The sequence below is a fragment of the Dreissena polymorpha genome, chromosome 13 (genome assembly GCF_020536995.1).
Source record: "Dreissena polymorpha isolate Duluth1 chromosome 13, UMN_Dpol_1.0, whole genome shotgun sequence".
Classification (NCBI taxonomy): domain Eukaryota; kingdom Metazoa; phylum Mollusca; class Bivalvia; order Myida; family Dreissenidae; genus Dreissena; species Dreissena polymorpha.
In genome coordinates, this window is record NC_068367.1 from 41573202 (window position 1) to 41601141 (window position 27940).

Below are 27940 nucleotides of genomic sequence, written 5' to 3' on the forward strand. Positions count from 1 at the left end.
TAATTATTATTCTAGTTTTTTATTGCAGCTTTTTAGATCCAATGTTTAAATTGATCAATATAAAGCATTTAATGGTGAACTTTAATACATGCCAAAATCTGTGAAAAGATACCTTCAAATCTCATTTCAGTTGAGACCGACCCAACTTGCCGTCTCGACTTAAATATTATTACTTGTTAAGGATGTAAGCAACGTTCTTCAAAAGGAGGTTAGATTTATAACCTTTTGCGGGAAATCGTCTACCAATCTAACACGAAAATAAACAGTTTTCAGATGAAAAGGTAACATTCTCTTACTTTTCTTATTGATAAAACTACTAGTGGGTTGCTTCGGTACACAAATACGCGTTCAATTGACTGACGGCTTCGTATACGTTCAATTTATGTTTGAGGTTATTTTACACTAACTCAAATGCCAATGCTGCCATAGAGACCCATAATGAAACGGGCGGCATTGTTTTCCAGATAGATACGACACAAATAACATGTACCATTAGATATTACACATCAATCAAATGAGGATTGATACAGTAAATACTGTTTACAAATATATTCTATACGGATGAAGGATTCTTAATATGATAATATGTGCTACCTAATTTACGTGCAAAAGCTTATTTAATGTTTGATAAAGATAACACGGGTAATATATGTCTGCACTAGTGCTGCAACAATACGCCAAAAACCGTATTGCAATATATTGTCAGTTAAAAAACCCGTATTGCAATATATCGCAATATATTGCTAACTTGTACCAAAATTATAACTTGCCAATTATCCGAAAATCCCGAATATTCCAGTTTTAAAGCAAATTTTGGTAAATATTTACTATATGCCGGTAAATATGCTCAAGAATAACAAGACACACAATCATTCGCAACTTTTCTTATATATTAAATACATTTTGGCATTTGTTACTATTTAAAGATGTGATGAAATAACGTCCAACCCAGGCATTCTTTTTCCACTGAACACGCGTAATTCACCTGACGTGATGTTCCCATTTTTATACAACACAAAATACACCCATACTTTCCATGCGATGTCCTACATGTCTGTATCATTTTCGCGCGCTCTTTATTGAGACAAAGGATAAAGCACTTTTTATTTGACGCTATATTTTTTTATTGTCACATTAGCATTAAAATTTTGAAGCGTATTTCCGAAATTTGGATTACAAATTTAAAAATGCTCAATTTAGAATCGAACGAAACATTTACAGCTGTGCGCAATTAATTCAACGATAATCTGTTCAAAAGCATCGAACGAATGCTCCGATGTAACAACGTTACTCCGTATAATATACTTTTCAGAATGCTATTTTAACGAAACAAAAAATTACACTGCTTATTTTGTTTACCTTATCATTATTTTGGATGGCTTTTCTGGACGAAATGTGAATTAATTTTTGTAAAAATTTTGTACCGGTATGATGAAAATCGTATCGCAATACAATATGCAGATTGCGTATTGCGATATATACCGATATACCGGTATATTGTTGCAGCACTAGTCTGCACATTATCATGCAACAAAACATTCAATTTCTTTACAAAACAATATGTAATTTAGCAAAACAATAAAATATAATTTGTTTAAATCTTAAACAAGTTTATGAAGCTATGCTTTTTGTATAGTAACCCCTTGTACTGTTTTCAAACTCTTAAACATGTATTTCATTTTTTGTTTCCATTTTTTAAAAACAATGTTAGAATTTAAAAAAATAAAATAAAAATCTCGCGAAACTGTGATTTATTGATGTTTTCCATATGCAGGGATGCCATTTATGTTTTAGGGCAAGATTATTTCTAAAACGATTTTATTTAACTTAAGCATAAAAAAGAAAGGTGCCGTACTTCATTATTTTGGTCCCATGTCTAAATCATTAACCTCGTAAATGTATCCCCTGCATATGTAAATGAAAAACTTTTTGTACTTAATTAATATTAATAAATATATAAATGCAACAATGCTTGCGGGAGTGTTTGCGTCTATCTTGAAAGAAGTGCAAAGACCTCATTCACTGCGCAAAATTACACAGACCAGAAATATCACCTTTGGCTTTGGACACAATACTCTTTGCATATCTTCCGCACTGTTAGAGCTTATGTCATGAAATGTGGTAAACTTATTGAATTTTTCTGAATCCTCAGGAATTAACAGTTGGTAAAAACTATCGCTTATGGCATACACAGATTGAACATTACTAGGTTGGTGCTAAGGAGAAAATACTAGTAGCAAAAATTTAGGTTTATGATGAAGACCCACATTATAAGCTTAACACTAAATATATGAGTGTACCTGTCACTTTATGTGTGAGACAAAAAATAAACAACAACATACTTATTATCACGAATTTACTGTTATCAACAAGAATTGTTTTACCAGTAAATAATTTACCAAACCATATTTAAATAAAATATAATCAAATATTTTTCACCTGAATTTAATTACATTAATTTTTTATTTTCATTTCATTTAATTCATTTTCATGTTTTGAAAGTAAAGATACTCAGTCATTATGGAATGTGGCATTAAACATATAGACAGCAGCTGCGTATTGCATGTGAATGAGGCAGTTTCCACATGAATATGATTATAAAATAACAACCCGATTATTAAACTGCATGTACATCCCAATTGATTTAAGTCAAGTTTTTGTATGTTCAAGCTCATTAACAAAATAACACATTCAGTATGTTCATTTATACCCTTATCTTCTCGCCCTTGTTTCTGTGCACTCAACACATATAGTATTAGACACACTGTTATGAGTTTGCATATATTCCGTAAGTTCCTACCACGTGTTTGTTAGTTAAAAAACACGCTCAGTCATGGCACTAAATGTCAATGAGTTGACTTCATCAAAGATGTAGAACCAAAAGAAATACTCCACTCATCCAGTACGCCTTCTATGAAGAAATAATAACAAGCAGTCATCAAATAAAATGAATACCGTATCCTACACTTTCGCTTCTTATATGGTCTTCAAAAGTAAGTAATCAGTGGTAATCAGAGACAGTTGACAAGACTAAACGTCTGCTTTTCGCTTATTTGCAATTTTTTCAAAGTGTCAGCATAATGTGAAAAATAATAATGGTAATACACAACATGGTCTCAGGTGTGTCAAATGAATTTTTAGGCAAGGATTATTAATTATAGGTATAAATTCAAGTGTACAACACACTCTTTTGTGATTAAAATATTGCAAAGTGTGCTACTGGCACTGCATTATGCACATTTATATTTAAGCAAAAATTAAAATTCATTTATATAATAAACAAGAAATCCGATACTTAAAAACAACTTAGTAGATATTGTTTAATGTACAATGTATTACTCAAAGTCATCATCACACAATGAGACAACACAATGGTCTCTAAACAGAGTGTGCTTTTTAATTGATGCATACATTTAATGAATAAATTCTAGTAACAGAAATACAGAAACAAACGTCTAGAGCTGCCTGGGAACTATCATTTTTAATATCAACAATTCATTTGACATGCCTGATTGCAAATTGTTAATTTCACTATTTTTTCACATTGTTTTCACACCTGATATTTGTTATGCTGTATATTCTTTTTGCTTACAGACATACAGAGTCTCTTCACAATAATTGCAGTTTCTTTACAGTCCACTAAGGTTGAACATTACAGAGTCACAATTGCTAATGTTTCAGTCCCGGTCAAGCTTTATAGGTCCAGAATTGCTTGGTTGTTGAGTACAAAGCATGCAGTCAGTTTTGCTCAGCAGAATGCTGCATGGAATGTGTGAAGTCCAGCATTTGACAATGCAGCTTCTAAAAGAAAATCAAAAAGAATCTATATGAATTAGTCTATTTCCAATGTGTATGTAAGCACAGTTTGATTTTTTAAAGTTTGAAACAGTTTGGTACGAAAATGATCGAGTATGAGTCGGAGATGCAATATTGTTTACAATCACAACGTAACTTAATACATCACAAAAGAAAGGGTCTTGAGAATAATCACGTAGAATATACTCAAGAAATAACTCCAAAACTTAATAAAATGATAACTTTTATGTTCCATTAGTTTGACTGAATAATAATGACCTTAAATTTAAAATCGGCGAATTTTTGTATGTGCCGAAAACAGTTCCCATGTTATCAAAGGTAATCTTTAGCAATATAACATGTATATAGATTGATGTTTATGACATGTAACCAAACGCAATATTTTAATTGAATAATGACTTACCAATCGAGTGCATTCCATTTATTTATTAAATTTCAACAATGTAAACATCCACCAGAGTATGTCAGTTTCAATTTTTACTTCTTAATGACGTATCGACGAAAGCAGTGACGTCACACAGACATGTATAGTTGTCGACGAAAGAAACGCGGCCGTTCATGTTGTGAACAAATTAAACTTTTAAACAATTGTTTATTTATGTAAAGGGATAATATTAACTATAGAATATTGGTTTTTAATTGAAGAAGTTAATTCGAAACTAATCTTATTCGGTTTTGTAAACCGGAAGTACGCAAATAATTTAGACGGGTTATCTTTTTTAAGATTTTGTTAACAACATCTAGAGCAATTTTCAATTTGCAATGCATTATGGGAAACAGGAAGTGTCACACAGGGAGGCAAACAGACGTATTTTGATCGTAGAAAGTCATAATACAATAACATAGAGTACGATTCGCTTCTTAATAATTACTGCCATGCCTTATTATTTCACGAGGAATGCATCTACGTGTCATATAGCGTTTGTCGAAGTGCCTATGTGCTCCAGCGCTCTATGATTTTCCATCGCGAAAATAGGTGACGGCAGAAATTATTTGACTTGTATCCCTATAAGGTAATGTCTCTTTGTATTTCAGAAAAGTGATACAAATAAACGGTCAACGCCCGCTTTGCGGGCTTTTGCCCGTATTAAAAATTACTCCTATAAATATGAGGTCGATTTACATCAACCTCATATCGTTTAACGTCTTTTTGCAATAGCATCGTTCCAACATGAATTCATGTCGGAAGCTTTAACGGCATCAAATTCATAATATGATTATAGGTGCTACCTAATTTACAGGCAAAAGCTTTTAAAGTTTTTTTTTATGTATTTTTAATAAATACATGGACATGATTGTGTTCAAAATATTATAATTGTTGCAATAATTTAGTAATGCATCCAAAAAAATCAATCTTAAAACGTGATACATGTTCCAAGCTTAAAGATCTAGCATCTTATTTTTTTTTTTTCTAGCCACAGAATTTATAGCTGGTTCGGTGTCTGTGGTTTAGTGGATGGGGTGTCTGCTAACTGGCTTAGTCACTGGGAGGTGTCTGTATTGAACCCTTTAGTGGGAGCATTCTTTAGATAACCCTAAAGACATACTATGGCGTACCATTTGGGTTGAGTCAAGAAGACCTACAAGTTAAAAAGAAAAATGTACGGCAAAGTACAATAATTGTACGTCGACATAAATATAAAATACACTTCAAAGTATATATTTGTACGTCAAAGTACAATTTGTACTTCGACATACATGTTTGTACTTCTACGTACACATTTTCTGAACAGCCAATCAAAACACTAGTCTCTTGAGCTGCTTTTCCTTCAGATTTATTCATAATAAATGTTTAAAATCTCTTTTTTAATTGAGGAAAAAATGAATAAAAATATCAGAATGGCAAAAAAACAACAAATAGAAGTTTTAAGTATTTAATGCATTGAAATAGATTATATACAAATTTGAAGAAGATTCAATTGTTACCTTTTTAAAATTAAAATTATTCAGCATATTGTGAGTATTTATTGATCATGCGGGGCGGAGTATCATGACCGTCCAGCGCATTACTGTGTAGGAAATTCCCAACGGTAACCAAACAGTTACAAAGCATTAACGGGATAAATAATGTATTATAACCTCCCCGTTGGTCGTATTTTGTGATAACCATAACTTGCATAAGTCAGAGGTTAATTCCGCCACGCCAGGTCAATAAATACGCACAATATCTATGAGTTAGCGGTCGAAAGTCGCATAATTTGGTATAAATTATAATAATAATAATGTTTAATAAATACGCACAATATCTATGAGTAAGCGGTCGATAGTCGCATAATTCAGTATAAATAATAATAATAATAATAATAATGTTCAATGTCAAATATCTCTAAAAGCAACAGACGTAAGGTGTCTTCTGATTGGCTAACACTCAAGGGTCGGTGAAATTGTACGTCGAAGTACATTTCTTGTTCTACCTAGTACTTCTTGTAGACTTTCGACGTATTTACAGCTGTACAGCCCTTATCTGGAGCTCTGTCTATAGTCACAATTTGAATGCAAATATTAGAATGCATCATGTTATATCATCCATATTTTTTTATTTAAACATTCAAATAACACATAGCACAGTACATATATAAAAAGGTATGTGGTATTGTGTGGAGATACCAAACACTTCACATCATTTATTTGCACATAAAATAATAGTTACAAAATAAGTAAAACTAAAACACTGTCATCAACCTACATTTCAAGAATATTAACGTATATGAAATTACAAAGTGGTGTTATTGTATTACCTTTTACAAAATTAACATTGCTGGTTTTGTATTAGTCTTAAAACATTTATCATGGATTGACAAGTAACAACCAATTTATTAATTACACAATAGAATGGAAACCATATTAATTGCATTATGCGTTTACTAAACAAGCTATTTGCTACTGTTTAGAATTACACTATCTTACTAAAAATGATCACAGGTACTTAGTGCTTTTACATACTTGTGGTAAGTTTTGTATTACTAGTTTGACAACTATCGGCAGACACTTGTCGATATACAGACAAAATTTGCATGGGAACTTTCATATTTTTTCAGCATAATTGCCTTCAAATTGTTAATTTAACAACCCTTTGACATTGTTTGCACATATGATCTTATTATACCATAGATGATTTTTGTTTATAGATAGACATATATAGACTTTTCAAAGTTCTATAAAAGTTCACACATGTTCCATCCAAGTAAACCAACAGAACCAATAAAAATCACCACAGATAATAACAGATGTGTATAGCTTGGAAAAAATGATAGTTCAGGAATCCCTCCTTTGTTGATTTCTGTAAACCAAAACTTTCAGTTTTGCTGGATAGATAGGCTTGTATGAAGCCCAGCTCTTGCCTTCGCAGAACAGCTTCTAAAAAAAGGAAAACCAACAAATATCTTAAAATTTGATCAATAACGCAGACAATTTACAAGTGTCTTGTTTTTTGTTGATTTGAATCTGGCAGATTTTTTACGTAAGATTGTTGTACGAAAATCCAATGGTATCGGATTTTGTGGTTTGAGGCCTTAACTAATTATAGTGATATGTAACCTTTCGGGATATCGGTAAAGTGCGAGCAGACGAGGTGTAAATACGTTAAAAATTAAAGCTAAAAGACTAAAAAGTTAGATCGGAATATCTTTAAATTTTGAAAATAAATGTGTTTCTGGTGGATAACAACGACAACTTACCAGAATATTGCTCATGATCACAAGTAAAAACTTCTTTCTGAGAGCGAATGGAAAATGCGTCACAAATTCTGACAAATAAACAGTAGGGTGTCGTTATTGAAATACCGCGAGAATACTGGAAGAATAGAGATGCCAGCTATAATGTTTAAAACAAATATTTTTTTAACAAGCCTTTGTGATTTGTCAGGATAATAATAACAATAAGATATCGAAAAGATCAAAGCAAATAAATTCGACAGAAATCTGAGATTCGACAATACAATGTATATTAAAGACGGGTTATGTTCACCTAAATTGTGTTTGGTAAAGACTGTCACTATATGTAGTGAACCAGTCTTTGGCTTATACCCACTGAAGAAGAGCATTCAGGGGAGATAATTGAGTAATGACTTAATTTTGGAACGGTTGCGAAGAAAAAATAATGCGAGAATATTTAGTGTGATTCGCTACACAATTATGATGTCATTGATATAACAGGGTTTTTTTTGGCCCGATTTTATAGCCAAAATACGACTATGTTCCCAATCCCAAAAAGTATACTTTTTTCCCAAAATGTGGCAAAAAATTCCCAATTTCCAAAAAAAAAAAAAAAAAAAAAAATTAATATTTTTTTTATATTTTTTTTTATAGATTTTTTAGAAAGAAGTGTTTTATGCGTTATAATTTTATCTCAATTTTAATTCAATTACAACTAACAAAGTATTTTTTATGATTTTGTTCTTTTAATTTTAATGATTATAAAGTGTTATATCAAATTTAGTATTTCCCTAATAAGTGGACTTTTCGTTTGGAAAAAATGGCTAATGAATTAATTTTCCCAATTTCATGAAAATGCCGATAAAATTCCCAATCCCAAAGCCATGGGCTATCTTCCCAAAAAGTGGAAAAAAAAACCTGTATAACTTTTCCTGAGGTATGCATTTACATGTGATTTAGCATATGTCAAAGTGTTTTTGATTTGTTCAAGGCCATAAATAGCATCGCGAAAATAAATGTCGCGTGGCAATTTTTTTTGAGACGTATCCATATGTGGTATTCTCATGTAATTTTAAGTCTAAATTCCCATATGTATGAACGGTCAACGCCCGCTTCACGGGCTTTTGCCCGTACTAGTGGGTTGATTCGGTACACAAATACGCGTTCAATTGACTGACGGCTTCGTATACGTTTAATTTATGTTTGAGGTTATTTTACACTAAATCAAACGCCAATGCTGCCATAGAGACCCATATAGTTGCAATAATTCAACTATCAGCTTTATAACCCAATGGGTTGCTGATAGTTGCAATGCGCTCTCTCTTGGCCATGGGTGCAAAATGTTATCAACAATGCAAGGGTTAAGGAACACTGAAACTGCAAGATCTTATCAAAGTTTACCTGTCTAAAGGTCACAATATACTAAATAGTTTCCCTATAATTCAATGTAAAAGCGACAACGTTGAGCGAAAATAAATTCAACATTTTGAACATAGAGACCCCCATAACCATACCTTTTCTTAAAGGCCATTCTAAGCGGAATCGATTTATGCAATAAAAAAGATATGTCATGTTCAAACCAAAAAAGAACTTGACGCTAATCAAATTCGACTGTTTTTGCAACTTTTTTTCGGCCGTTTCTTAGTGGAATGTAACCTTTTTCAGTGCACGGCTTTACTTAAGTCTCCAAGTTCATCATATTTCAGGGATTCGGTGGTGAACACCTATTTATGCCCTACCATTATCTCCGAAAGATAAAACCCGAACAATAGTTTAAGAAGTAAAACATGCCTTCGAGTCAACTATGATATTTTTTTAGAGAGTACAGCCCTACATGAAACGAGTATTTAGTATATTGTAACCTAAACCATAAACTCATGCGAATGGTACCATTTAAGCAAGCAATAATTGCTTTTTATTGACTTCGTCTTTCTTTCGTACTTTTTATCAAACATATTGGATCAGTTCGCAAATTCCCGAATTAAAATGTCGCTGTTGGCTAGCGCATTACACCAATTGTTTGCACAACGGATGAACATCAACTCTGCTAGGTGCTATGGGTCCGTATTCACCGACGTTTTGGTGAAAGTCTAAATTATAAACACAAACTTAAGAAAATAAATCAATCGAAATAACATTTAACCCATAATAATGGTCACAAAACGATCACATCAACATTACAAAAATTTACTTCATCAATGAAAATAGTCAAAATGTCAAAATGAATACATCTACATTGAACATTGAAACAAGTCTAACACGTCAAATGAAAAATATGCTACCATATTAATTGGTTCTTGTCCCAACGCTGTGTATCCCCAATGACAAAGTACTTTGGCAATTATAATTATAAATATCAACAATGTCATGCACAAATGTTACTACCTGCCAGTAAACAGTGAAATAAGCACTACTAGTACTATTCAGTGTAAGTGTTAATTATAGACATACATTTACTAGAAAAAATCATTCGAAATAATGCTAAACCCATGATAATGGTCACAAAACAATCAACATAAAGAGAACTTCATAATAGTTTGTCCGGACACGCTCCAAAACATGTACAGCTTCGTGAGCATCTGTTACAACAAATACACAACTGGCAAACACACACTTCACATGTGTCATCTTGACAACCATCGCCTTGGGCAGGAATAGGATTCATGTCTTTAGTTCTTAGCTCCTTCAGAACGGTACGTCTGACGCATTCCGTCCCATTCACCATGGTATTCATAGCGTCATGGCAATCCGTTATGGACCGATATACACACCTGTACGACCTGAAATCGCAAAAGGAAGATCTTTTTGACATACATGTAATATAAGATTTTTTTTTATAGGAACACAGACATAGAAAAGCATAGTACAGTGTAGTTTACCCAATTACAAAGATCTTCACACTATTGTACATCATACATAAATTTTAAACAAACAAGCCAACATTCTGATTAAAACAGAATTGAATTGAATTAAAATTACACACTTGCAGAATATTATAGTCTTGACCAGTGTGGGTGTTGTCTGAAACTGTTGCAGCAACCACACCAGCTCTTCCTCAGCGTGATCAGTCGATTTCTAACCGCCAGTCGAATATTCGGTCTGGAGATTTTATCATACAAATAGTATCATAATTATAATAGTTATAGCGTTGTATTTAATTATCTGGGTACACTTTTACTAATTTAACTACTAACGCAAATATCTGACGTACACAGGGAGTTTAATTAAATTGTATGTTATTTATTTTTCAAAGATTACTACCAATTATTATCAAACTATTAGTTAATTAAGAAGCATGGATTGTATTATAAATATGCGCACCCGATCAGAAAACGTAAGTAGCTTCTTTTAATAGTTCCCAGATAATTTTAGGAATTGCCTTTCCACTAACATAGTGACTTTCACCACCAGGGGATTAGGATGGAGTGACGAAGAATATACAGAAAACCAATCTTAGGACTTGTATTGCAAAATGTCGTTAACTTGAACACAAACTCTAAATTAGTCTTAATTAATAATGACAATGTTAAAGGCATGAGTTAAAAGCACACCTGGAAGGCGACATGAAAAAAAATGCCGGAGGTGAAATGGAAGTGTTTTTTTTAAGCAACTTTCTTTTAAAAGCGTTCTCTTAGTCGCGAGAAGGGCACGCTAGGCGCGGGAAATTTTAACTGTCAAGTGAACATGACTCAGATCACAGCGCACGATTGGCTGACCTGTTACACAAAATTGGGCAACCTATTGGCACGATTCCCCCCGATTGGCTGACCCGTTATGCAAAATGAGTCAACCAAAGGGCACAATTCCTATCCGCGTTGCGTTTTTACATAACTTAGAACCAATTGCGATTCATAAAACCGTTTATTAGTGGATACAGTTTTATTTATACCACGTTTGCTGTTAATTGTAATTATATAAAACTTACTGCTAAGCATTTAATATTTGCTACGAGGATTGTGGTATTTTGTCTCATTTACCTGTCGGGTAATACGCCGACGGATAACGCATCGTTGGACAACAGCAGACCTTGGTGTATATTCTGCTGTACCTTCTCTGTTGCTGTAGCAGTAACTGCAAGCAAGGGTACATCAGTTCTGTCAGGCTGCGCAGTTCCCCAATTTGTCGGAACTCTGGTCGGAAATCTTCGCCCCTAATAATGTTATACTGTAAATAAGTACAATTTATTTTTGTTTTGTAAAGTAGAATTCATGGAGTAATGGTAAGGTAAACAAAGTTGACTTTTTTTCAACAGATGTTGACCGAATATCTGAATATTCGTTCGGAAGGATGACCAAATATTCGAATACTGAAATCGGTATTCGTTGCCATCCCTAATAAAAATATAAACAAACAAGCACATTTGTTAAATTGATACCACACGCCACATGCTTGCAACGCCAAATTCTGTAAACAACTACTGCTTTAGATTCATACATGATACACTTAAATAAAGGTTCAATCAAATCCAAAAAGCAGTTAAAATACCAATATTATAAACATGTATTTTTATGTAAAAAGTGGCCATAACTCCATTATTGACCAATTGTTTGAGTGACAATTTGACCTTTACCATCCTCTTATCAATATGTACACTCATTCCAAGTTTAAATGAAATCTGCACAAGCAGTTCCAAGATTACTCTCCAGACACAATAGTGTGATTATTTTCAAGCAAAAAAGGCCATTACTCTGTTATTTGCAAATGAATTGCAACAGCATTTTACACACATCATTATATTATGATATATACACTTATATCAAGTTTCCATGAAATCCGTTCAAGCAATTCTGAGATATTGTTCCGGACGGACAATGCTAAAACTATATCCGTCCACCTATGGCGGTGGATAATAACAAAAAGAAAAGAGAAGCTATTTCTTAAATTTTTTATTTATTTTATATCTTACAACAAAACAGTACTGCAAGAATGTTAAGCGAACAAACTATAATAATAACATATTAGATCAACACCATGTATAAGAGAATATGCATAATTTAAAACCCAAACATAATAAAATATAACATTTAACTGCATCATGATTCAAGATGTGAAGATATTGATACTTTATTGCATTATTATGTAAATCATAACAAAATAATCATTTATATACAAAATGAAATCCAAATGTACTGTTTTATCATTATTAAATTATAAATCTTATTGAAACTTCATCTTGTCATTATAAAGGCTACAGTATATGTGTGAATTAAAGTCAATTGTGGTCAAAAACTAGAAAACCTAGTAATGTCTTCAACAATTGGTAACCAATTTTTAGCTCGACTATAATATATAAAATATATATAGTGGAGCTATCCTACTCACCCCGGCATCGGCGTGAGCGTCTGCGTGAGTGTCTGCGTTAGCGTTAGCGTCTGCGTTAGTGTGCAAATGTGAAAGTTTTCGTACTACCCCAAATATTTTCTTTGTCCCTTGACTTATTGCTTTCATATTTTGCATACTTGTTTACCAACATGACCCCAACCTATTAACAATAGCAGACAACTCTATCAAGCATTTTGTAAAAATTATGGCCCCTTTTCCACTTAGAATATGCAGCAAATGTTAAAGTTTTCGTACTACCCCATTTATTTTCATTGTCCCTTGACATATTGCTTTCATATTTTGCATACTTGTTTAACAACATCACCCCAACCTATAAACAAGAGCAGACAACTCTATCAAGCATTTTGTCATAATTATTGCCCCTTTTATACTTAGAATGCATATTATTGATAAAACTATATTAAAGTTTGCGTACTACCCCAAATATTTCCTATATCCTTTGACATATTGCTTTTATATGTTGCATACTTGTTTACCAACATAACCACAACCTATAAACAAGAGCAGACCACTGTTTCAAGCATTTTGACATAATTATGGCCCCTTTTACTTTTAGATAATTGAACATTTTGCTTAAATTACCATAAGTTCTTTATTTATGATCACATTTTATTATTACTTTGACAAAACAACACTTACCTGAATACCACAATGGATTCCACCCAAACAAGATCCCACGCCCCTACCCAGAATCCCTTCCCCCCCCAACCTACCCCCCCCCCAAATTTTTATTTTTTATGTTTTTTTAAACATCATCTAATAAATTTCCACACCTCACATTATACCCCCCCCCCCTCTCACCTTCACCCCCTCTACCCCCCCCCCCGATTTTTTTTTGAAAGATTGTCTAATAAATGACCACACCCCACATTATACCCCCTCTCAACCCTCCGCCCCCCACCCACCCCCCCCCCCCCAAAAAAAAAAAAAAAATTTCCTTTTTTTATTTTTGAAAGATCGTCTAATAAATTATTGAATATGGACAATTTCCCCATGATGCGTTACGTTATACTGTCAAGCACTCGAATAATGGAGCGCGCTGTCCTCTGACAGCTCTTGTTCAAATCTTATTTAATCGAGCTATACAAACATTTGAAAAAAAACAAGACTCAACACAATAAGAGTTGGAACATTTTTTATCCTATGATTCATGATTTCAACGTAGTGTTTGGTATTTAATAAAGAATATAAATACAATGTAGATACAGGTATGAATTTTTGCAAAAACCTGCTTATCTTTTAGGTGCACTTTTTGCTCTAACAGGTGATCTACTTAGTACATGTATGTAGTGAACAAAATGGATTTCTTTACAAATAATTTTACTTACAAAAATCAGATTCATTATCTCATTCATTTTTGTTTTTGTATATTCACAGTTGATGTACTGGAGACAGATTGGTCAGCCAGTGAAAGATGTTCTGTTGGTATTGAGAATAAATGGAATTCTAGCCAGACACAGGACATCTACTTACCTGTCCATGTGGAAGTGAGTGTAGTTGTTATAGTTTCTGTTGAGCAGCAGAATTAATAATTGAACTTAAATCAGATCCTGGAAATCTACTGACAAGATCCAGTGTCTAGGTGACATTGACTGGTTGGAATAGTAGTCTAGTGAGTAGTGGTAACAGAACTAAATCAAGACACTAGACATGTACGGACCTCCATCATGTCTTGGTGGAAGTGACTGCGGCTGGAATAGTTGTCAAGTGAGCAGCAGGAATTGAACTCAAGTCAGCAACTGGACCTGTACTTACCTCCAACTTGTTGAGGTGGAAGTGACTGCGGCTGGGATAGTTGTCAAGTCAAGAATTACCAGCCAAGTCTTGGCAGGTAAGATAAACTATATTTCAATAACAGCCACGGCCTCAGTGGCATGCAGCCGAATCACAAATTGCGTGCTTAACTATGGTTTAAGTTCTTAGGTATGGGATATTTTGATCCGTCATTGTCTGCTGTCAAATGTGTGTTGCCTGTCATTTCAAGTACCACTTTTGGCTTTTGACATCTTCCTTTAAACCATAGGAAAATTTGGACATGTCTTTGCAGTCCTTACCCAATTGAGGAGAAATCCCTATTTGATACTGTGTGTTGAAAATTTGTGTTGAACATTGAAGTTTAAGACAATTATTTATTAATTCCAGATAAAAGTAAGTTGTTCTAAGCAATTCATTATCAAGCCTGTTATTTATCACCAGTATTAATGTGGTCAAATTATTTTGAATGAGTATTTCATAAATTCCATATATTTACCTCAAACATCATGTTTATGACTTTAGTTCATGTCTAAAAGTATATTCAGTATGTATTTCAGTTTAATAAAGACATTAAGAACTTCTACAATTCCATGAAGTGAAATTAAGTAATAATTCCTGGACAAACAGAGAAGTTTGGTAAAAAATTTAATTTTGAGTTATCTCCCTTGGACTGGCATTACTCGTATATGTCACTCCATTATCAAATGTAGCATGATCCAACAAGGGAGGTCACATTTGGGTTGTTTACCAAAAGTGGTTCTTTATTACTTCACTTTACATGAGTCTAACTAACTTTTAAGAGCTCTTTTCTAGTTGGATTAAACAGTCTGAAATCACCCACTCCAGAAAGTCGAAACACTTATCTGACAGAACATTCAATTTCATGCTGCATGCAAGCTATTTACATCACAAAAATTGTGAACCAAAAAGATTGGAATATTTGTTTTCACTGTTATAGACAGTGTTCCTGATTGAAATCAACGTGCTATTGCTTGAAAATCATTTATTTATTGGTATACACAAGAAATGTCATTATGTGGTAGAATATTTGCAGAAATAAGAATTTTAAAAACATTTTGTGCCTGTCAACATTTTCGATCGTATTTATATACACTGTATTGATAGACATAGGCCAAAGGACAGAATATCCTTCATATTTCAAGTGTGTCGGCCTTGATATTGTCACTTTACTAAATGAGAAGCAAAATCATACATGTATCAACCCGTTATAGTCAGTAACATTAAAATATTTGGGTGCAGTCATTTGTTTTTTGTAAACCGCGACATGCTGTTTTTCAGAAAAATGACGATCGGTAATTTTTGTAACCATTGGACATTTCACATCACATAAATCTTTTCAACAGATCTTCGTAAGCAAAAAAAATAAATTATTCTTTATCAATCAAACAAAATTCAAAGGTTATTTTTTAACCTAGCTGTTTATTGACAAATTGGATATCTTAAAACGTAATGAAACACACAAGAGCTTTAACCCTTTGCATGCTGGGAAATTTGTCGTCTGCTAAAATATCGTCTGCTGAATTTCTAAAATTAGCACTTTCTTCGATTTTTTTCAAAGAATACTATCATAATAGCAATCAGTTTGGATCCTGATGAGACGCCACACTCTGTGGTGTCTCATCTGGATCCAAACTGTTTGCAAAGGCCTTTAAAATTCAGTTCCCGCACTGAAAGGGTTAACACCTTACTGGTCAGGCCTGTAATGATTCAGTCTTTCTCTTTCAAGCTCGCATAAAGGCTTTAGAGCAATTTATGCCTCAAACAGACACTTATTGTTATGGCCCCATAATTTTTTTTTTAATATTTACATATTTTCCACATTTTGACATTTAAAGCAACATGCCTCTTCGGTAAGCTCTCGATTCATTAATATCATCCTTTTAATCAGTGACATTTTAATATCTTAGCAACCATTATGAAATTTGTCACCTGTTTATTGTTAATGGCCGTACCATGTTGTCGACACCAAGGGTTTCAAATAACCAGTGCTCAATGTCATTAAAATGCACTTTTGTGTCATACGGAATACATTAGTGCGCTTGCTGGTGACATATTTGTCAATATTACACCTCAGAGATATTGGTCCTTCTATATCTATATGACCGGTTTCAGTCTGTAAAATGCGATCGAAAAACCTTAGAGCATATGGACCGGTCACTATTTTTTTGTATATGGACCTTCGGGGTTACACACCGCTATATGTGCACTGTGTTGACGCGTCATTGAACAGCATTGACACTATTTCAGCTTTAACAAGAGTACAAAAAAAAACTTAATTTAGAATAAACGACACGCTAACCTCAATGCCAACGTTAACGTTAATACAATGTTTAAAACAATAAAGTCGAAACGATATTCACTTCCATTTTCTATTCTTCCATCCCTTTATCGAAACTCATTTTAAATCACACTATTTTATTGTATTCCTATCGAAGTTTACATAATGTATGATAAACACACAATCCAAAATACGTTTTGCATTCGTTTGATGCCTTAAACAAATAACTAATTGTTAACAAAATAGCACGTCCAACATGTCCTAAACATCCAGAGCATTTAGCTCCAACTGGAATGTTTCGTCAAAGAAACTACGTCACACAATTTACGTCATCGTTTGCGCATTCAGTTGCATGAAAAATAAAACTACAGAAAGCCGGTTTAACACTGTACAGTGATACAGGGGATACTCTTCGGTGTAATATAAGAAATAGTAAACTCCACTTCGGTCCCAATGGCATAATAGTGACCAGCCAGACAGCCAAAAACTGTATATGGACCTCAGCCTACGGCTTCGGTCCATATAGGGTTTGTGGCTGCCTGGCTGGTCACTATAATGCCATAGGGACCTCAGTGGGATTTACTATTTCTTAAATATCACACCTTCTGAATTCTTATTCAGTCCCATTATCAAGCGTCCTATTAGAGCACGTTTCCATAGTTTCTTGTGGTGAAAAATGATAAATCAAAATATCAAATTAAGCAGGATAAATTAGTTACATTCAAAAGGTCTTCATCTCTCTACAAAGTTATTGAACCATAATTCAAACTTTTGAAGAACTTCAAGCTGACAAGGATGCTCAGCTTACAACTATCAATTAAAAACCTATTGCATCAAAAGCCAAAAGCTTAATTAAAAAAAGAAAAGAAATGTATATAGTTCTGTTATAAAAGTAGTTGATAAGAACAATAATATGTCACCAGAAGTAGTCTTGGAATTGAAGCATGTAAGAAATTTGTTGATATGTGTTCATACAAAAATGATGACACTTCAATAGAATTTTTGTTTTCTGTTAACCGTTTCCCCCATAAGCAGCAAAGTGAAAATGGATTTTGCAAACAGCATTAAACCAGAACAGCCTGCGAGTAACTCGCAGTCCGTTCAGGTTTTATGCTGTTTGCTGTTCATTAACTAAGGGTTGGAAATGTAGCCTTTAAGAAACTTGAATCTAGTAAGAAAGGTCTTCAATTAAATTTAACTTTCTATGGGACTACAAATGCGTCAAAATACGTATCTAAATGGTAAAGGGGCACTTTTTCAACTCATCTATAATTCAAAGTTGTGTCCACACATAGCGAGCTGTTATGGATGCACCAACAGTACTGCTGAACAAATAGAATCATCAATTGTCTTACTCTAGAAACTATAAAGTTCTGAAATCTGAGCTCGAAAGTCCATATAGCTACAATACCGGTTATGCATAAAGAACCACCTCTCAAAACTTTTCATAAAATTAAACTTTGCTGATATTGTTTATAATTGACATCTTACTATCCACAATTCAAACAAATACATTGCCATAATTATGTTTAATAGATAATACCAATTTGTTACTAAATAGTCTTATAGTTTCTGCCCACAAGTCAGCTGGTGATGCTGCTTGACTATAAATCAAGTCAGCATAGTCTATTGTATCAAATGTTGTAGTATATTTTCAGTCACACAAAGTATTTTTCAGCATAGCTGTCTAATCCAGCTTTAAATCTTAGCTGACCTTTGTAAGCTAGGTAACAATCAACTTGAATATAAAATTCCAGAGTACTTTTAACCCTTTGCATGCTGGGAAATTTGTCGTCTGCTAAAATGTCGTCTGCTGATTTTCTCAAAATAGCATTTTTTTATATTTTTTTCAAAGAATACTATTAGAATAGCAAACAGTTTGGATCCTGATGAGACGCCACGTTCTGTGGCGTCTCATCTTGAACCAACCTGTTTGCAAAGGCCTTCAAAATTCGGTTCCAGCACTGAAAGAGTTAAGTAGTACCTGAGCCAACAAGGACCAATCAAGGGCAAGTTCTCTGTCCACGGAGCAAATCTTTTTCTACTTTTTGTTTTGTGAAATTATTCATACTGTTGATGTCTTTTTGGATTTTCAAATTATTTTAAGGGAGGAATACCAAAACCAACAACAACAAAAAAATAATTAGGTCGTACTATGTATAAGTACCAACTTCCCATGTAGTACTTACAGCAATACCAAGAAGTAACATCTTGTATCTAAATCAGTTTCCTGAAAATAAGATAGCTGTGATCTATAGATAGCTTGTGAATGGGAGAGATGGGAAATGAACAGTTATTATCTCATGAAGCCAATTAACAATAGCTTGTTATGAGCTAACAGGAGGATAAATTGGGTAATCACTTGGCAGAAATGGAATTGGGAGAATACCTCCAATTTGGAGAAATAGGCAAATTATCATTCTGTTAGAAATGGCTTATTATCATTCTGTTAATCAATGGGAGCTTCTCTGTTTGCTGTGTAACCTAATTAGACAACCCGGGTGTACTTTGTCCAGGGTTTTCCATGGAAATCCATGGAAAATATGAGGCTGGAGTATTCGGACTAAGTTTCCAGCCTTTTCCAGCGTCAATATTTTAAAAAAAGGGTGGAAAATTGTCCATGGTATGTGGAAATAGCCTGGAATAGTTTCCATGGTTTTCCAGGCTCCCTGGAATAATTACCATGGAACAATTTCCAGGGTTTTCCAGCCAGCATGGAATAAATACCGTCCGAATACTCCATGTAATCTGGAAAACCATGGAAAACCATGGATTTATTTCCAGGGTTTTCCAGATTACATGGAGTATTCGGACGGTATTTTTTCCATGCTGGCTGGAAAACCCTGGAAAATGTTCCAGGGTTTTTCCATGTTCAATATTCCATGGATGCCTGGTATAACATGGAAAATTGTCCAGCGTTTACCATGGTCACTGAATAGAAAAAGAAATTTCTGGTCTAAAAACAATATTCATGTATTAAATGAATACAATACTCACAGCTTAAGTAAATCATAATTTAAGGTTAGATTAAAACAAAACAAAAAATCAACATAATACCTTAGTTTCTTCGATGTATTATTTTGTTCACAATTCATCAAAATATAACATCAGATTACAAATTGTGTTACATTTATTTAACAAATTATTCAGATCAAACAAGTGTTGTTTAATACATGCTTACAAAGCCTCTAGGTCCATAATCATAAATCAGGCCCTTACATAACAGAACAAGCGCTCCTTTAAAAGTTAAAAAGTATAATGCAACCTTCACAACATGTATTCAAAGTAACAAAATACAAGCAAGTCAAGTAATATACAGTAACAATTCACGAACCCTGTACAAACGATATACAAGAAACAAAATGAAAAATTTAAGTTATTTTTAGCTGCTTCATGTATGTCACAAAATATGTAGCTGAACATGAGCACAAGGATAATATTTTTATGTCCCCCACTATAGTAGTGGGGGACATATTGTTTTTGCCCTGTCTGTTGGTTAGTCTGTTGGTTGGTTGGTCTGTTGGTTGGTTGGTTGGTTGGTTTGCACCAACTTAAACATTTTGCAATAACTTTTGCTATATTGAAGATAGCAACTTGATATTTGGCATGCATGTGTATCTCATGGAGCTGCACATTTTGAGTGGTGAAAGGTCAAGGTCATCCTTCAAGGTCAGAGGTCAAATATATGTGGCCAAAATCGCTCATTTTATGAATACTTTTGCAATATTGAAGATAGCAACTTGATATTTGGCATGCATGTGTATCTCATGGAGCTGCACATTTTGAGTGGTGAAAGGTCAAGGTCATACTTCAAGGTCAGAGGTCAAATATATGTGGCCCAAATCGCTTATTTTATGAATACTTTTGCAATATTAAAGATAGCAACTTGATATTTGGCATGCATGTGTAACTTATAGAGCTGCACATTTTGAGTGTTGAAAGGTCAAGGTCATCCTTCAAGGTCAGAGGTCAAATATATGTGGCCCAAATCGCTTATTTTATGAAAACTTTTGCAATATTGAAGATAGCAACTTGATATTTGGCATGCATGTGTAACTTATGGAGCTGCACATTTTGAGTGGTGAAAGGTCAAGGTCAAGGTCATCCTTCCAAGTCAAATATATGGGTCAAAATTGCTCATGTAATGCAACTTCTGCAATATTGAAGCTAGCAATTTTATATTTGACATGCATGTGTATCTCATGGAGCTGCACATTTTGAGTGGTGAAGGGTCAAGGTCAAGGTCATCCTTCAAGGTCAAACGTCATATAGGGGGACATTGTGTTTCACAAACACATCTTGTTCTCAGCTACTTTCACTTTAATGCAATTTAGGTGCTTAATTTCATTAAAATACTTTTATATAATTTTATTGTTCAAAGAAATTCAGAACATAATAGATGTACATGTATTACTTTCCATGTGACAATTTAAAATATAATTGCAAATCTAAAACTTGTGTAGGCAGCTTAGTAAATTATAAGTACCCAGGTGGGATAAAATTACAGTTTTTAAAAACTTTTTTGTTAATTAGCTGGGCTTCAGTAGGTCGTGGATCTTTTATAGAACTTGTACTGCTGTTATACTGTAGGGCTCCTGCATGATCTCTGAAAGAAAAACAAAGCAAACAATATTACAAGAAAGTCATAAGTTTTTTACATTCATCTGTAAAAGTAAATGTGCAGCAATCATATGATTGAATATCTATACTTTAATGCTCATTCATATTTTTATCTATTTTAGATATTTCATATCACTGCTCAATTCTGTACATCTGGCTTTTTTGTATTCGAGCGAACATTTACGATCCTAAGTAGTTTGCAAGCGGGCTTTAATCTACTTGCAAACAGGAAAACTGAGACTTTAAAGTGAATAAATTGGTGATTTAACTTATATTTTTATAATGACTCTCTTTTATTTTTAAATTTATATTGTTGTTTTCTTAAATGCCCCAAAACGGGGTACACTAGCATGTTTCTGGAAACTCAAACATATATAGGAATTTTATATTCAGATATTGCTATATGAAAGTTATGCTAATTTGCTAATTCATATAAAAATAACCTGTAATTGAAACTAGACCAAAATATTGGATACCAAAAAGACAAAATACTTTCAGGTGGTTAACACTAAATTACTTATATGAGCCCGGGGCATAACAATATTTACCATGAATTTGTGGCCATGTTAGTCCTCTTGGTAAATGCGCCAAAAGAGCCGCTTTGCTGTCTTGGGTTATTTCCCTGCCAAACTCTGCAGTATCTTCCATCAACTGGTCAGCTACAGTTAAAGCACATAATGAAAATGTATATAGAAAAGAATTCAAGTATTGTTTTAAATATTTAGTAAAATGGTCTTTTAATAATAACTTACAATGAAGTTAATACATCACAAAGCATAGCATAACAAAATTTGTTGGTATGATTAGTACAAATTGTTTATTGCTATAATTAGAAAGATGTGTAATTCTATTGGTATGAAAATGCACAGTGAAACCTAAAAAACAATGTTATTGGTTTAATTAATTTATTTATAAACATTAACAGCATTAATGAGCATTGAGTTCTTATCATGCACAGCACATAACTCCCTTAGCCTCAGTTCCCTAGCCATGCATTATAAACTTCCGATACTACATTCAAGCTTATTAATATCTCCACATAGGACTTCCTTTATCAAGCTGCAAACTGCACTTAGTGAAAATGTGTGTGACAGCTGCTTTTAAACTTCTATATTTGCCATACTTTTACCTAAAATGTCACATAAAAAAGGTCTACAATGATGACATAAGAAGAATAAATTTAAAGGAATATTTAAAAATAATGAAAAGCACAAACCTTCAGTTGTTGTTTTATTCCTAGACAGACTTCTGAAACACTTGTATGCATCACTTTTTAACAACATTTCATGTCACTTTCCAAATGATATCCATACATTATTATTTTAAGAAATTCTTGTTAATGGAAAAACTCATTAACTCTACTGTTTGTGAAATTACATTAACTTCATTTTAACAACAAGTTTAACCTGCATTTTTTCTTCAATACGCCTTCTCCAGAATTTCAATCTAACAGGTAAACTTTCTGTATTTGAACTCAGCCAATCAGAAAAGGCTGTGATATTTTATAACCAATAGATTAGCCGCAGACACATCTGACTCACACACAGGCTTTTCAGATCGTTTGTTAATTGCAAACCTGGACTGTAGTTAAATATTGAGTGTGTATACACCTTGAACAGGGTTAAGGAATTTAAACTTGTAGACATTGCTTTGAAAGTTACTACTATTACTTCTACTACTAGTACTACTACTACTTCTGCAAAACTACTACTACTATTACAACAGCCACAACAACAACAACAACTACCTACTACTACTACTACTACTACTACTACTACTGCTACTACTACTACTGCTACTACTACTGCTACTTCTACTTCTACTACTACTACTACTACTACATCTACTACTACTACTACTACTACTACTACTACTACTACTACTACTACTACTACTACTGCTGCTACTACTGCTACTACTACTACTACTACTACTACTACTTCAACTACTACTACTGCTTCAACTACTACTACTACTGCTACTGCTGCTGCTACTGCTGCTGCTGCTACTACTCCTGCTGCTGCTGCTGCTGCTACTACTACTACTGCTACTGCTGCTGCTGCTACTATTACAACTCCTGCTGCAGCGACTACTACTACTACTGCTGCTGCTGCTGCTGCTGTTACTACTACTACTACTTCTACCACTACTACTGCTGCTACTTCTACTTCTACTACTACTACTACTACTACTACTACTACTACTACTACTACTACTACTACTCCTACTACTTCAACTACTACTGCTACTACTACTGCTACTACTACTGATGCTGCTGATGCTGCTACTGCTACTACTGCTGCTGCTGCTACTTCTACTACTACTACTGCTGCTGCTGCTAATGCTACTTCCTTAACTACTACTACTACTGCTGCTACTAGTATTGTTATTATTATTTATACTACTATTGCTACCATTACTGCTACTATTCCTGTAAATGCTAAAACAACAACACAATAGTAACTGCTACTGTCACTTAAATTTGCACCAATAGTATAATTATCAGTAGTTTAACTGCTTGTACAACTTATACAACAACCACTTTTACTTCTACTCCTACAAAATATTCTACTGCCAGCACCAGCATTACTACTTCTACTACTACTACTACTACTACTACTACTATAACTACTACTATTTCTGCCCAAACTATGCACATTGTTTTATGTTTTATTCATATGTTGTGTAAATTGTTGAACTCTGATTTACTTTGAATAAAATGTGTTGCATTTTTATAAGTTACTTTCTCCTCTTATAAAGTCTAAGTTTTTTCCAGGGTTAGCTGAAAATGTTAGAGTCTTTTCCATGCTTAAAAAATTCTATGTTCCACTTTCCATGCCATCTGGAAATATTTTCCAGGGTTATCCAGCCTAAATCCAGCGTTTTCCATTCCTTTTCCATGCTTTTCCATCCAAGGCTGGAAAATGCTTGGAAAAAAAGTCCACGTTTCATGGACATTTCTAGAACAAAACCCTGGAAAACCCTGGAAACTGTTTCAAATTCCAGGGATTACCATGGAATTCCATGTTATACCATGGATTTCCAGCCTAAGTTCCATGATTACCCTGGACAATGTACACCCGGGAACCCTGTTAGAGACCGGTTGGAATGGTAATAATGCTATTAGTCAGGTGTAACTTGCATTTTTTCCTCAGAATCATTCATCATTCTCATCAAAGGTACAGTTACCCAATTGTCACTGGTAATGAGTGTTGGTTGGGTATGATATGGTTTGCACAAATAACAACATATAACTAACTAAAAATGGTCTATATTGTTTCAACTTGATTTCCCTTTTAAAAGTATAATTTAAGTTGCTAGAACTATTAACCCATTTATGCCTAGCGTCTAGAAAAAAAGACCTTGGCAAACAGCGTAGACCCAGATGAGACGCCACATGATGGCATCATCATGCGGCGTCTCATCAGGGTCTGCCCTGTTTGCTTATAGGAATTTCTCTAAGAAATATTCTAAATATAGAAATAAATATACTAGACATCCCTAATTTTGGAAATAAATTGATCCAATTTAGAAGGATGGGAGAGTCCACTAGGCATAAATGGGTTAAACAAGCTTAATAATATCATGGTTGATACTGTGTCTGCTCAACAATCTGAAGGTTTCCACACATTGGAAAGATCTTCTCTATGTAAACCACCCTCGAAGAAAAAGGAAATTAAGGCATTTGCATAAGGTGTCATCCCAGATCAGCCTGTGCAGTCTGCAAAGGCAAATCAGGGACAACACTTTCCGCCATAACTGGCTTATTGCAAAGAAGATACTTAATTCAAACGTAAATAATATAAAGGTAAAGCTAGTGTCGTCCCTGATTAGCCTTTGTGGACTGTGCAATGAGGCTAATCTTGAACGACACTTTACAAACATGTGTTAAGCCCAGATTTCGTAGAATGTGTCTCATTTATACCACTTACTTATCCTCTTATCCTACCAAGGATTAAGCATTTTTGAAAAATAAAGCAAACAATTAATCTCAAGAAACTCAGGAGAGAAATTTGTGTTCTTATCCAATTCTTTAATAACATAACACCAAATATAAATATTTTTTATTTCGTTTATGAGCTTTTGGCTTTCGATGCATTAGAGTTTAAATAAATAGTTATAAGCTAAGCTTCTTTATCAAGTTTCCTAATAGTTAAAAAAACAACTGCTGAAACGCTGATCTTACACTGGGATTAGATTGAAGAAAAGTGCACCGAGAATGAACATTTAGATAGCACATGTTTAAGGGACTTCCTAATATACATAAGACAAATGTATTTAAAGTACAACTAGTGTATTATTTGAGTAACCCCATGTTCTTCGCTTCTCCTTCTGCTCCTATGTTTGTCACATAATCAATATACAATATAATTGACTAACATCAGCCCCATATACATCTCACATACACAAATGTAGTTTTTTCAAGGGCGTTTTGTTAGTAGGCATTTTCTTGAATGACTTTATGTTCAGGTACACAAAGTCAAGAACAATTAGAATTATATACTAACATACAAGTGCATCAAATCATGCTTATGACATAATGCTAATGTCAACATAATAACAAGCTTTCTTTTTTTCAATACGCTATTATAACCAATAAGATTGGGGTTACAAAGACTAAAAGCCAATTTTATGACTTGGTATGCATTTAATTGATAAATGTAAAGGTCTCTAGGGAAAACCTGACTTCATGCATGTGGGTAAAATAATTGTCATACTCTATCAGACTGTGCAGTTTACACAGGTTAATTTGGAACAACACTTTCCACCTATACTAAATTTTCATTTAGAAACAAGATGTGTTAGTGAAACACTATGTCCCCCCATATATTTGACCTTTGACCTTGAAGGATGACCTTGACCTGTCACCACTCAAAATGTGCAGCTCCATGAGATACACATGTATGCTAAATATCAAGTTGCTATATTCAATATTGCAAAAGTTATGGCAAATGTTAAAGTTTGATGCAAACAAACCAACAGACAGACATGGAAAAAACAATATGTTTCCATGATAGACTCGGAAACATGAAAACATCAATTTGATGAAAAAAATCCATAAAAGCCGAAAGTGTCATCCTTGATTAAGATAAGCAGACAGGACAGGCTAACCTGGAACTAAAATTGAGGCGTGTTCTGAGAAAACTTGGCATAATGCATGTGCGCAAAGTGTCATCCCAGATTAGCCTGTGCAGTCCGCAGGGACGACACTTTCCGCTTTTATGGTATTTTTAGTTTCAAGGAAGTCCCTCCTTACTGAAAAACAAGATTAGGTGGAAAGTGTTGTCCCTGATTAGCCTGTGCGGTCTGCACAGTCTTAGATCTGGGGCGACACTTTACTCACATGCATTATGCCCAGATTTCTCAGAACACGACTCAATTTATCACATGCATTTAGTCTGCTTATCAATTTAGTAACATTTGTTTCACATGTAATACAATACTCTTACTAAAGGCAGAAGGGTCAACCATAGACCCCTAACCCCTTAAATCCCTTGAAATTCCTTTGATGCCCACTTTGGTATCTATCTGTTCAATGACTGTTAATGCATTAATTACATCCTTTTGTGATCAAGTAATCCTATACCACAATAATCTACAGAACTGTCAATACTACTAATACCTCTGTCAACAAAATAATCAGGCCCTGATTAGATTCCAGATACTGATGGTTTGAACCATGATAAGAAAATCATAAAATTATTTACAAATACATGTGCGAAGATATGATTCAGTGCATCCTTTCAGATTGCAGGTAAGATTCTGCATTGCACTCACTAAATTTTCACATCTTTCAATATTCATTTGAGCCTTGAAATGGGAAAATGGGGCTTAATGCACTTTCGTAAAGTAAAACTGTCGTCCCAGATTAGCCTGTGCATTCAATCAGGGACGACACTTTCTGCCTTGAGTGGATTATCCATAAGAAGCAACTTCCTTTAAACAAATAATACCATAAAAGCTGCATGTTTTGTCCCTGATTAGCCTGTGCGGACTCATTAACAGGCTATAAATCTGAGGCAATACGTTACACATGTACATTAAGCCCTATTTTCCCAAAGCACAGCTTATTTATTTCTGAATTTTTTTATATAGTTTTTCATATATGTGCAAAATGACATTGAGCATGGGATACTAATTTCAGTGTCCACACATGCAAGCCACATGATTTCTTATACAACAAGAACTGCAACTCCATATCTTCAAGAACATTTTCATACTGGAAAAGGGCTACGGGCAAAGGGCATTAACTCCATAAAACAATGCTTCTATTGCACAGAACTCTTCCTTAAAACTAGTTGAACCATGTATGAAGTTTGAAGTTGGTAACTTGACTTATTTATGCCTAGCGTCTACAAAAAAGGACTTGGCAAACAGTGTAGATCCAGATGAGACGCTGCATGATGCGGCATCTCATCTGGGTCTGCGCTGTTTGCTTAAAGACATTTCTGTA

The 27940-nt window shown here is 33.9% G+C and overlaps 1 long non-coding RNA gene across 1 annotated transcript; it reads left to right on the top strand.

Annotated features, from left to right (window-relative positions):
* The first annotated feature begins 189 nt into the window (after positions 1-189).
* On the top strand, positions 190-27859 carry LOC127856395 (uncharacterized). Its single transcript, XR_008038015.1, has 3 exons — positions 190-281; positions 14190-14643; positions 27632-27859. It is a non-coding gene; the product is annotated as an uncharacterized LOC127856395 (long non-coding RNA).
* Positions 27860-27940: the final 81 nt, after the last annotated feature.